The sequence below is a fragment of the Anastrepha obliqua genome, chromosome 1, assembly GCF_027943255.1.
Source record: "Anastrepha obliqua isolate idAnaObli1 chromosome 1, idAnaObli1_1.0, whole genome shotgun sequence".
NCBI lineage: Eukaryota > Metazoa > Arthropoda > Insecta > Diptera > Tephritidae > Anastrepha > Anastrepha obliqua.
In genome coordinates, this window is record NC_072892.1 from 9,118,722 (window position 1) to 9,130,658 (window position 11,937).

Genomic DNA, 11,937 nt, shown 5'->3' on the forward strand with positions numbered 1-11,937 from the left:
ATAAAAATTCTTGTCGCGATATCATATCTCCAGTTGTTTGCTTATTTAAAGTCCAAGTATTTAAGCAGCTAAATACAGGATGTTCAAAATCTATTAGATTGTGCTATACTTTCTAGCCATTTAATCCGCCATATCCACGCCAAATTTTGTGCTATTTATTATAAAAAACAGTAGTTTCAAATAAGCATTTACCTGCTTCTTCAATTTTTATATATTTATGCTTCGAACTTAGTGAGAGAAATTTTTGTTCGGTTTGCTTTTGTAAATTGTTAGATTGCAATTATTTAATTTTTGAATTTGTATTTGAAAAATTCGGCAAAAATAAAATGCAGAAATTATTACTTTTTTTACTAGTACTTACTATTTTTATTTGTTTATTACCCACACTTTGCAGCCTAGTGTATTACAAATCGAACTAATTACGTCGCAATGTAATGTAATTCCGCGTACAGAGCCAGTAATCTAATTTGAATGACCGCTATTTTGCCTCAGATCGTGAGTTACTAGCAGTCGCTCTGTACCCAGCATAAAACAAACTGTAAGCACTTGGCGTTTTCTTAGAACACAATCGGATGACATTTTCTTGGAAAACTACTGATTTTGTTTTAAGTTTGAGATTTCACTGCAGATAACTTCATAAAATTTCATATATATATAATCTAGCGGTCAAAAGACCACTCAAGTTAGGCAACGGTAAAGTACATATTATTATCAAGAAAAACGAGAGAAGAAGAGAAATTTATATTGAAAAATTAAACATCTATGTAGGTATATATTATAGAAAAAGTCGTGCAGTAAGTTCAAGAAATAAAAACATGGAACTTGATCATTTTGATTCAAATCTCAAAAGCCGTCATTTGACCGCTCTGGTAGGTTTAGTGTTAAGAAGGTTATATCCATAAATCGATAGAAAATCAAATTTAAGGAAGCTACCTGGAAGCTCAAGTCGCTATAATAGAAATATGTTAAATTCGCGTCCAACGTCGGAAAAGTCAGTCTGGTCAGACATGGGTGTTCAATGGCGATGCAATTTTGGTAGAAATGTTAATCACAGATATGACAGCCTACCAAAAAAAAACTCAAATTAGTTGACTTAGAGCGTCACCTGGCGGTTGTGCCTAGAACTTTTTGATCAAAGTGTTATTTCTTCGAAAATGAGCAGAGCTACGCTTGTTTCTAGTGTTGTTGTAGTAGACCGTCAATGGCTATCGCTGAAAAGTATTCTTCCAAAATGTCCTCAAATGCATGTGAAAAATAAAAAATTTTGACAACAAAATCTCTTAAATGGTTTTTTCGGTTTCTTCTTTACTATATTTACGTTCAATGATCGAACGCCCTTAATGAAGCATCCCTACATAAAATTTTGTATTTTGTATTTTGCATTTGAACTCACTCCCGTCGCGTGAGCACCTTCACACACACACATATATATATACGTACTTATTTATTATTGTTGTAATTATTGCTTACCTGATCTTGGCAGAAGTAACCGAATCCAATAATACCAGCAATTGCCAAAAATAGGCAAAATAAAATAATTGTTCGTATTTTGGAGCGTGGTTCCATTTTCTTAATCTCGTAAACACCGCTAGGCAGAAGTAAAGCAAAATCACTATCAACTTGTACGGAGACGTTCTTTTGCATATCCACTGGCATATTCCGACATAGGCAACACGAATATCTCGACGATTTTTATTGCTTCAACACAGAATGCTGCCTGCCAGCTGCTATCTGCACCTCCAACAACAACCAACCAGCACCTATCTAGTAGTAAGCTCTCGGTTATTCCGTTTCCAGTCTTTCTCTGAGCACTTTAGTCTGAACAATGCGCTTGTAACGTTCTAGTGGCTGACTGATTTAAAACGAACGCTATAGCTAGCTATTTGAACAAATCCCCTTAAGAAAAACTGCAAATGCGAATAGCGGCGCTTAAGTTGAGACGAATGGAACAGTAAATTCAAATAAAAGAGGTTAAATGGGTATAATGGAAAACTGAATTGTGCTTGCAGCGGCAATAAGGGTGGGCGGGTTTTTTGGTTTGAATGTTTGTTTGGTTGAACGGATGAGAACAATAAGGAAGGAGGTAAGGTCGGTTTGTTGGATGAGTAAACGGATTAAGTCCTCAGCACGCTTTCCGAAATACGATGCTAACGAAGCGTTCACGCCGTCACGTCGCCACTTGTATTGCGAAAATTCCACTCTTTCAAATGCGATTTAAGCTTATTCCAGCCGCACTGCCGCTGACGAGGTGGCCGTCACAGTAATCGATGTTGGCAGCATTGATGGCGATGTTAAGTTCTGAATGTAAAATGCACGGCATGATAAACATTCGCGCACTCACAACAATCGCTTTGGTTGCCTGCGTCTACGTCGACGTCGATGTTTGAGTAGGTGTGCGAAATTTCGTGAATGGCTATGTTTGAGGTTGGGTGCGTCTTTATTGATGTTTTGGTATTTTCAGCCATCCGTTCGGCACAATTCAGGCGATGCTAATTTGCGCCATCGTACGTGTTGCACCTAGTCGTCTATTCGCCATTCGCGGGCTGGTTTTTAACTATTTGCGGCAATTTCTCGGTTCACCTCAACAATGCGCCATAACACGAATTTTGCGTTTGAGAAAACCCATTTAATCACGGCTGATAATAAAATCCTATGAGAAAACGACAATGCCTGCAAAAGCAAAACAAAAATACACAAATTAATGACTGAAATCATCTGAATAGTAGATTTCATAAAACAATTTACATTTTTAGCGGGGATATAAAGGATGGCTGATGGTATAAAATCTGAAAATTGAATAATTAGAATAAATCGCCAGCGTAACTATATCGCTTAATAACGAATTACGGGAAAAATTCGTGATGTGGAGCAATAATCACACCGACACTGGAGCAAACAGCTATGGACAAAGAAATAGCGCACTTAGAGTGTCCTCTATACGAATTGTTATTTCTTAGAAGATTAACTGATATTCGTGCATATTTTGCATGCCATGAGTACCATAGGTGGCACCTTCCCAAAACAGTTACTTTATTTTTCGCGATTTGGCACGTCTGACGTCAGTTTTCTTTCCAATACAAAACAAGCAAAAGGGGGAGAAATTACATGCTTGTAAAAATTCAGTGAATGGCTTAAGATTTAGTGAGATTTAAACTAAACAAACTAATGAAAACGAAGTGCCGTGTGTTAAATTGTGAAAGCACAAATTAGTATAAGGTCTCCAAATGCAGTTTCTTTGCGTTTTTAAGCGTAAGGTGGCATGGCAAGAAAATGCGTGTGTGTGCGTATAATTTCTTGAGTTTGGTTGTTTCCATTGCTTTCACCAATTCCTCCTCGCCAGAAACATATAATTTCCCATTATTTTGATTCTATATTCTCGGCGCCTGACGTCACAGCGAATTCGGAAGGCGTAACCATGTAGTCTATCACTCTTGACTGTGAATCACTTGTTTTATTCGAAATGCATATTATTGCGTTGGACAACGAAATAGTGCAGTTTCATTTCCATCATTAGATTGTTATAATTGCAAAAATCATCGTTGGACACGAATAGGGAAAAGAACCTAACTGCTCACTTAAACGAAGAACATTATTTGGGGCCTTTATGAAAAAGGTACAAATCAGACAAAAACTTCAGAAATAACAAGTTGTTCACGTAAAATGGTATACAAAGTCATCAAATTTATTAGTAGGTACAGTCAAAAATATCCAGGACAAAGCCATCGTTCAGAAAAGTAGGTGTGATCCTTTGAAGCCCTCTCGAGCGATAACGTTGAACATTAATGAGAAATATGGACTAAATATATCAAGCATGTGCTGATATTTGGCTCGCCGCAAGCAATTTGGAACGCGTCACACATTTCACGGCGCGCAAAACTGCAAATTTTTACTCCAACGTAAAATAGACTTTACTTTAGGGTTATGATGATGTCAGCTGACACAAGCTGATTACAAGTTTTTGTAAACAGATGCCATCGCAAAATTCTCAAAATATTCTAGCCAAATATTATTTCGAATCCTGACTTATGGGCCAGAACCCAGCCTAAGCCAATACTTTTAGATATCCGAAAGTGAAAATGGGGGCATGTTCTACGCAGAGGAAATGGTGACTTACTTTTAGATACTTTTTTATATTCTCACATTCGTCCAATCAGTAGTAGCTCAGACGGCAACGAAGTCACATTGTGTTAATTCTTTTCGTATTCACTTACAAATTCTTAGTTTTTTCGTAAATAAACCGTTTCGTAGCTCCTGCTACGTCAGCCCAACCGCCGATTCTTCAAATTAGGTGTGTGACGAATAACGGTCTGGTATCGGCCCCACCATTAAATATTTTCACCATGGTACAACCCCACATGGTGAAAAGATTTTTAGAGGTATACTACTTAGCAGACCGCTATTCGGCTCTGAGCGAATTTGACAGATATGCCGACGACATTCGTTTTATGTCTCACTAAGCTAAAGCTAAATTTTGTGAAACATAAAACGAATGACGTAGAATCCAAAGTTCCCGTCAAAAAACCAAACGAGCAAAATTGGTATCTATCATCTTTCCTTGATAACCTCATACGAAGGGTCTAACAGCAATCCCTCTTACGTTGCCGGAAAGATCAAGAGTTATATCTAATTATTAATTATAACAACAAAAAACTTTTTTATTCATTTATTTACGCTAATATAATTATTAACGATTATACTGCACAATTAAAGCAATTAGCAGCAGATGATATCGGCTCTTGCTGGCGATCCTCGTATTGAATGCTTTATCTACACACTGTTTCAGCTCGGCTCTTATTGTATCAAATTTATAAACTACAGATAAGATAAGGTAGACACAAACTGAGGTATGCACTTCTAACTGCATATCCATTGTATCCGCTTCTCTTGGCAATACTTCATCTACATCCAATGATTTTATGAACTATAAGAAGCTATTGGATTGTCGTGAGTCTATGGGTTGTTCAACAAACCAGGCTGAACCAAAAGTGTATACAAATAAGGCTTTAACTAATTTCTATGCTGTAGCCAAAAGCATCCGTAGGAAGCTCCTATAATAAGGTAATTTAAAAATAGCATTTATGTATTTTGATTAGTATTGTTTTTATTCGCTGCAATGGCGCTCCGGTCGATGAAAAGCCTTTTAAGAATGAAATACGAGTATACAGTAAGCATATTACAGGGCGTTTCAAGTTCGAGCTGTCATCCATTGTGATAACTGTCACAGTGTGATTGCGTATTTTTTTTAAATATTAGCGGTAAATGCGCTTACCGCATTGCAATATCGAACATAAAAAAAATGTATAATAGTTTGGAAATTAGCTTTATTTGGCTTCGACAAAATTTATTTGACTCCAAGATGCAGCATGCCATTCAAAGCCTTTGAAGTATTTTCTATGGAATTGCCTCAAAGATAAAGAGATAAAGTCCCTAAATGTCATCAAAAATTTCACCAAGCCAATCCACATCTGTCAGCCAGCATTTAAAATTATTATTTGACGTCATAAAGCAAACAAAAAAATTCTTTATATGGTGCGCAACTAAGTTCCCGCTGTTTGTCAATAGATGCCGCCAGCAGTGTATGCTAGTCCATTCTAACATAACCTAAACGTCATAAACCAAGCTTAGACATATGGTAAACAAACTGCTTCGACCCATTAATGATTTTGTTTTGGTATCATATTCTTTGGTTTTATGAAAATGTTTGACTTTGTGCTAAATTATCGTCATTTACGGGAAGTGTTGATTTTCCTCTTTCATTCGAAAAAAACGGCGGATGCTGCTAAAGTGTAACGACGTGCCGAGATTGGTTCCGTCGCTTCAAAGACGGTGATTTTAATGTTGACGGCCGTTCGCGTGAAGGAAGGCCAAAAACCTTCGAAGACGCTGAATTGGAGGCATTGCTCAATGAGGATCCGTGTCAAACGCAAGAAGAGCTTACTTCAGTATTAGGAATTACCCGCCAATCTATTTCGAAGCGATTGCATGCTTTGGGAATGATTCAGAAACAGAGGACGTGGGTTCCTTCCAAGGGATGTTGAACGTCGTTTTTTCGCCTGTGAACAACTGATCCAGCGGCAAAAAAGGAAGGAAGTTCTTCATCGAAGGGTGATGAAAAATGAATTCATTACAGCAATTCAAAGAAATAAAAGTCATGGGGACTACCCGGTCATGCGTCTACGTCGTCGCCTCGGCCGAATATTCACGCTGCGAAGGTTATGTTATGTATTTGGGGAACCAAGTTGGTGTTATTTATTATGAACTGTTAAAACCAAGCAAAACCATCACTGGGGATCGGTATCGACTTCAATTGATGCGATTGATCCGAGCACGCGGAGAGGCATGAAAAAGTGATTCTACAGCATGACAGCGCTCGGTCTCACGTTGCCAAACCCGTGAAAACCTACCTGGAAACACTGAAATTGAAAATCCTAGCCCACCCGCCATATTCTCCAGATATTCCGCTGTCCGATTATCACCTGTTCCGATCGATGGCACATGGTCCAGCTGACCAGCAGTTCCATTCATATGAAGACATCAAACAATGGCTTGATCTGTGAATAGCCTCAAAAGATGAACAGTTTTACCGCGACGGTATACGGGATCTGCCAGAAAGATGGGAAAAAGTAGTATCCAGCGATGGGCAATACTTTCAATGATTCACTTGTAACCATTATTTGTATTGTTGTATTTTCATAAAAAAACAGCGAGAACTTAGTTGCGCACCTATGTATTTGCCCTAACCTACGATTTCTTCTCATATAGGACATTTTCTTCCACACAAAATGCTTGGTCCAATATTTTTATATGGAAGAAAACATCCTAGCACCGTCAACAAAAAAGTAATCAAACAAAAAGATCGTAATCGTAGGTGTTCGAATTAATAGTGGTTAGGGCATGTACATATGGAAGTATGCAGGAATTACTTCTTCATGCCGTAAAGCACATGGCCTTGTTTATCAAAGTAATTTCCATCAAGAATATCGCAATAATTCCAGCGCCGCTCTAACATGTAAATACAGGGTGGTGATGAAAGCCGCTACCAAAAAAAAATTGAATAACTTTTTTTCTTTTTAAGTTATCTGTTCCATTTTTGTTTTAATTTGCAGATTGATCTTTAAAATTTATTAAAATGGATAACTGGGACACGCAAACAAGAATTTGGATAGTCCGCCGCTATCACGCACTGGAGTCCGTAGTTTTGGTACAGAGAGAGTACAGGCGGATGTTTGGCGGCGATCCCCCGAGCAGATGGACCATAATGAGACTGGTGAATAATTTTGCTGAGCAAGGAACAGTCGCAAGAAGGCCTTATCATCGAAACCCACCAGTTCGGACGGAGGAAACGATCGCTGCTGTAGCTGCAGCTATACAAAGCAATCCAAGGGTTTCAACAAGAAGCTTATTTGCTCAACTTGGTGTCAGCCGACAGTCTTTGCAAACAATAATGCACAAAGATTTAGACTTATTTCCCTACAAAATTCAAATGGTTAACAAACTGAATGCAGCAGACTTGCCGATTCGCTTGGAATTTTGCCAGAAGATCCTGCAAATGGTGGAAGAAATCCAAAACATGTTAAACTGCCTTTTCATGTCTGATGAGGCCCATTTCGATTTAAACGGCAATGTGAACAAACAAAATTGTCGAATATGGAGTACTTCTAACCCACAGATACTCCACGAGACGGAATTGCATCCTCTTCGCGTGGCAGTGTGGTGTGCGGTTTCTTCACGCTGTATTGTCGGGCCTTATTTTTTTGAAGAAAATGGTCACAGCGTTACGGTTACTGGAGACCGTTAATTGGAAATGCTGAAAGAATTTTTCTATCTAGAACTACGCCGAAAGAGAATTCCTTTCAACTCTGTGTGGTTTCAACAAGATGGGGCAACGTCTCACATAGCCCAGACTGTTATGACAGAGTTGCGACGAAAATTTCCCAATAAACTGATTTCAAGAAACTCCGAATTTCGTTGGCCCCCCAGGTCGCTTGACCTTACTGCACCTGACTTTTTCTTGTGGGGTTTATGTAAACAAGAAGTTTATAAAACAAAGCCAACAAATTTGGATGAACTAAAACAATCCATTCGGGCAACAATTGCGGCTATTCCTGTCGCAACTCTCAAAGCAGCAATGAACAACTTTTTACTAAGATGCCGCACTTGTGTCAACGAGCATGGGGGGCATTTAAATTCAATTATTTTTAAAACTAGTTAAACTACATTTAATAAAATTTAATGACCTTCAACTTGAAAAAAAAAAAAATGAATTCCACACACTAAAAAAAAAGTTATTTGAGTTTCTTAATGTAGCAAAATTCATCAGCCACCCTGTATAATTTTTTTGAAACGATTTATCTTTTGCCTCAAAATAAGCCTCAGTTTCAGCGAAAATTTCTTACCCGCATGCATTTTTTTTTAGGTCTGCGAACAGCCAGTAGTCGCTGGGAGCCAAAATTGGCGAAAACGGTGGATGTGGGGGCAATTCGAAACCCAATTCATGTAGTTTTGTCATTGTTTGGATTGACTTTGTACGTTGTCCTGAAAGTGAGCAGATGCGGCACCCACTTTGAGCAAAGCTTTCTCATTGTCAAATGCTCAAGCAATATAAAGCCTACACGTTATTTTGATATCTTTACGATGTCAGTTAACTTACACAACTCCACTTTACGATTACTCAAAACAAATCGATAGGAGTCATTAGACCATATCCCAAGCCGGGGCAGATTACTTCGCAACAAGCAGCGACTTTTACGAATACCTGTGAGTAATTCTCAGCTCGTTCTTAGGCGATATTAGAAGACGAGATATTGGAAGAAAAGCGGGCCGCAACAGAAACAGCGGTTTGACACAACAAACTTTTCTCAAAGGTATGCAATTCCGCAATAATCCAACCAACTTCTTACTACCTTTTTCCGAAGTTAAACGTATATTTGATTATAATCATAACTGGTACTACACTAATTTTCATTAAACGCTTTGAGAATATACGAGTAATAAATATTTACCTAAATGCAGTTCTTGCTCTGCCGAAATAAAATGGAAACATCGAAATACTACAACTACCAAACACTGAACTGCAGTGAGAACAAAATCATGAAAAAATTAAGAGGGTTTTAACGACTGCAAAAGAGCATTTTTAAATTAGCAGTTATTGCAGCATTTGTTCACCAGCGTTGTTGTTTTTAAGCCGAGCTGATGGCGATGTGAATATTTCCACGCCGGCTAGCGCTCATACCAAACTGTTCCAGCGAAATAGTCAACCCAGCGCCGTCATTACATCCGCTAGTAGGCAATATATTCTATAGAATCCAATTGGACACCGGGCGGATTGTCACGCAGTCCAGCCAACGCCAGGTACTTTAGTCTACTTTTAGCTTTTAATTTGTAATTTGCGCTCAGATTTACTCTGCCAGAGTGGAAATGATTGCCACTCTTTTACAAGACATTAAAAAGATGAAATCGTTACTTTTCACAGATTTATAACTATCAGCAGAGAAGTAGTGGCGTCTACATAGCACTTAAAATCGTGTCCAACTAATAGCTAAAATATTCTCCAACGCGTATTATTTGAAGTTCAATGTGCAGACATTGAGAAGGATATAGTAGAATGGGGCAGACGGAAATTGCAACAATGTAAAACACACAAAAAACGTTCTACCCACACATGTTAACACCTCGCGCTGGAAGAGGAAAATTCAGCATCGCCTCCAAATGTTACAGCTTCCCGGCTGTCAACCTACGAATTTTCATATTTTACGTATTTTTGGCATTCAACATTATTTCTATTTCTTTGTCCGTGCTTCTTGTGCTGAAACTTTAGCACGAAGCAGCCGTCAGCTGCTCGCAGCCTGACAGAAGTACTTTGCCTCACAAGACTGCGAGCATAATTTATTTTTACTTTGTATTTGTTTAGCGATTTTCTGCAGTATTTACCTAATCTTTAAACAAATTAACGCCGCAGCAGCTGTCAATGTAGGCGCTTATGCTTTCTGTTTTATTTACATTGCTCGTTGTTGCAAAATACACTTTGTACTTTTTATCAGCTATTTCGCGACTTCCACTTTATCAGAAATTTTGTAAACATTCACTTTATTGCCTGCAGTTTACGCTTTGCTTAGCACAATTTGCATTCATTACATTTATGTATGTATGTATTTTCGCACTAGTGATTGCATTTTCTTTATTTTCACACTACGTTATAATTCAGCTCGAAGCTGTTTTTAATCATTTAAAACATAATTCACTAAAATTTCACACATCGCGTAAATTATGCGCTATGAAAATTAATTGTTGTTTATTCCACGCCATATTTCCAGCAACTGTCAAATGCGAACAGCCTTCGCTGAAATAAACGTCAAAATTGTTGCTATTCTTTTTCCTCTTTCGCACCGACCAGCGAGTATAAACTCACCAACAGTGTTGGTGAATTAATGCCATGCAGCGTTGCCACATGCACAGCAATTTTGTGCTATGCTAGTTGGGTAGGAAAATTTTGCATCAAGTGAAATCAAATAAGAAATTAAGATTATTTGTTATTATAGCGCTTACATATAAATAAATAAATAAAGATGAAATTACGAAACTGAAATCAGAATAGAATTTTGCACTGCAGTGCGCTCCGAATACATACATACACAAACATAATTGTTTTTAAGCATTTAGTTACTTATTTGGCGAAATAAAATAAATTATAAATATATTATTATATTAAATAAATTAAATTAAAAAATTTTAAAGTATAATATTTCAAGAAAATTTTAAATTTAAAATAAAGTTTTAAATAAAATTTTGAAATGAAACATTTTAAGCAAATCCTTATTCTTTTAAAACACTGAATGTTATCGTTAATGCAATAACTTCACATTCCAAACAAATAAAACGCAAAGCATGCAATAAATCATTTTAAAAATTCCCTAAAAAAGATGCGTTTTAGAATAAAAAAAAATGTTTGCAATACTTATTTAGCGATTCCTATTATTATTTTTGTTCAGATGGTTAAATTATTGCGGTTTAGGGAGCCTGGCCGAATATTTCTGCTATCAACTGCACTCTCCGATTTCCAATATCTGGATGGAAATCACAGATAAGAAGGAGGATTTGCCATGAGTAAATTCCCTCATCGAAGATATTTTAGCAAAGCCCACTCCGGCAATAATGAAAGGCTGCGAGAAATTGCAACTGCAAAAAACTCGCATAAACGAAATATGAAATTGGAGATTCATTTAAAGGGCCACCACGGCCACGCGTACAGGACAATATCCTTTTAATGAAATTTTCCATAAACGAATTGCAAAGCGGCTGCCCTATGTCCTCGATAGCCTCATGAATTCCATCTTTGAGGTCTTGAATCGACCCTGGGCTGTTGGCTAGACCTTCTCTTTCACGTGGCCCTAAAGAATAAAGTAACAAGGTGCTAAATCGCAAGATCTCCGTAGCCAATTGTGATCACGTCTTCTAGAGATAGCACGACCCGGAAACTTTTCCCGTAAAAGAACAACGGTTTCGTTGCTTATGTGGCCCGTAACGCCGTCTTGTTGAAAATAAACGTTGTCCAGATCAATACCATCCATTTCCGGCCATAAAAAACCGTTAATCATCTCTAATCTAATCTAAATAACACCTGTTATTGGAAAACCCTATAAAATCAATCGGACAAGAGAAATTAGTTTTATTAATAGAAAATCTTGTGCGTGATCAACCTCAGCAAACATTTTTCAGATATTCGAGAAAAAAACCGACAATTATTTGTTTAAAAAAATCGTAATTTTTGAAAAAAAAAATCCTTCGATCAGCTACGAGTTTTTTATGTTTTTCAAAAGCAGTATAAATTTTATTGAAATTTACCAAACGGGTTTTAGGTTACAGAGATCACCAGTTGAGAAAAAATAGTTTTGAGAAAAGCGCATTTAAAGTTTTGCTATCGATTTACGTAGAGTTATA

The 11,937-nt window shown here is 37.4% G+C and overlaps 1 long non-coding RNA gene across 1 annotated transcript; it reads right to left on the reverse strand.

The window, feature by feature from the left end:
* Positions 1-2,390: 2,390 nt before the first annotated feature.
* On the reverse strand, positions 2,391-10,307 carry LOC129244632 (uncharacterized). The gene is made up of 2 exons (XR_008582377.1): positions 9,931-10,307; positions 2,391-2,670 (listed from the first exon to the last, which is right to left on the reverse strand). It is a non-coding gene; the product is annotated as an uncharacterized LOC129244632 (long non-coding RNA).
* Between the last annotated feature and the right edge of the window lie 1,630 nt (positions 10,308-11,937).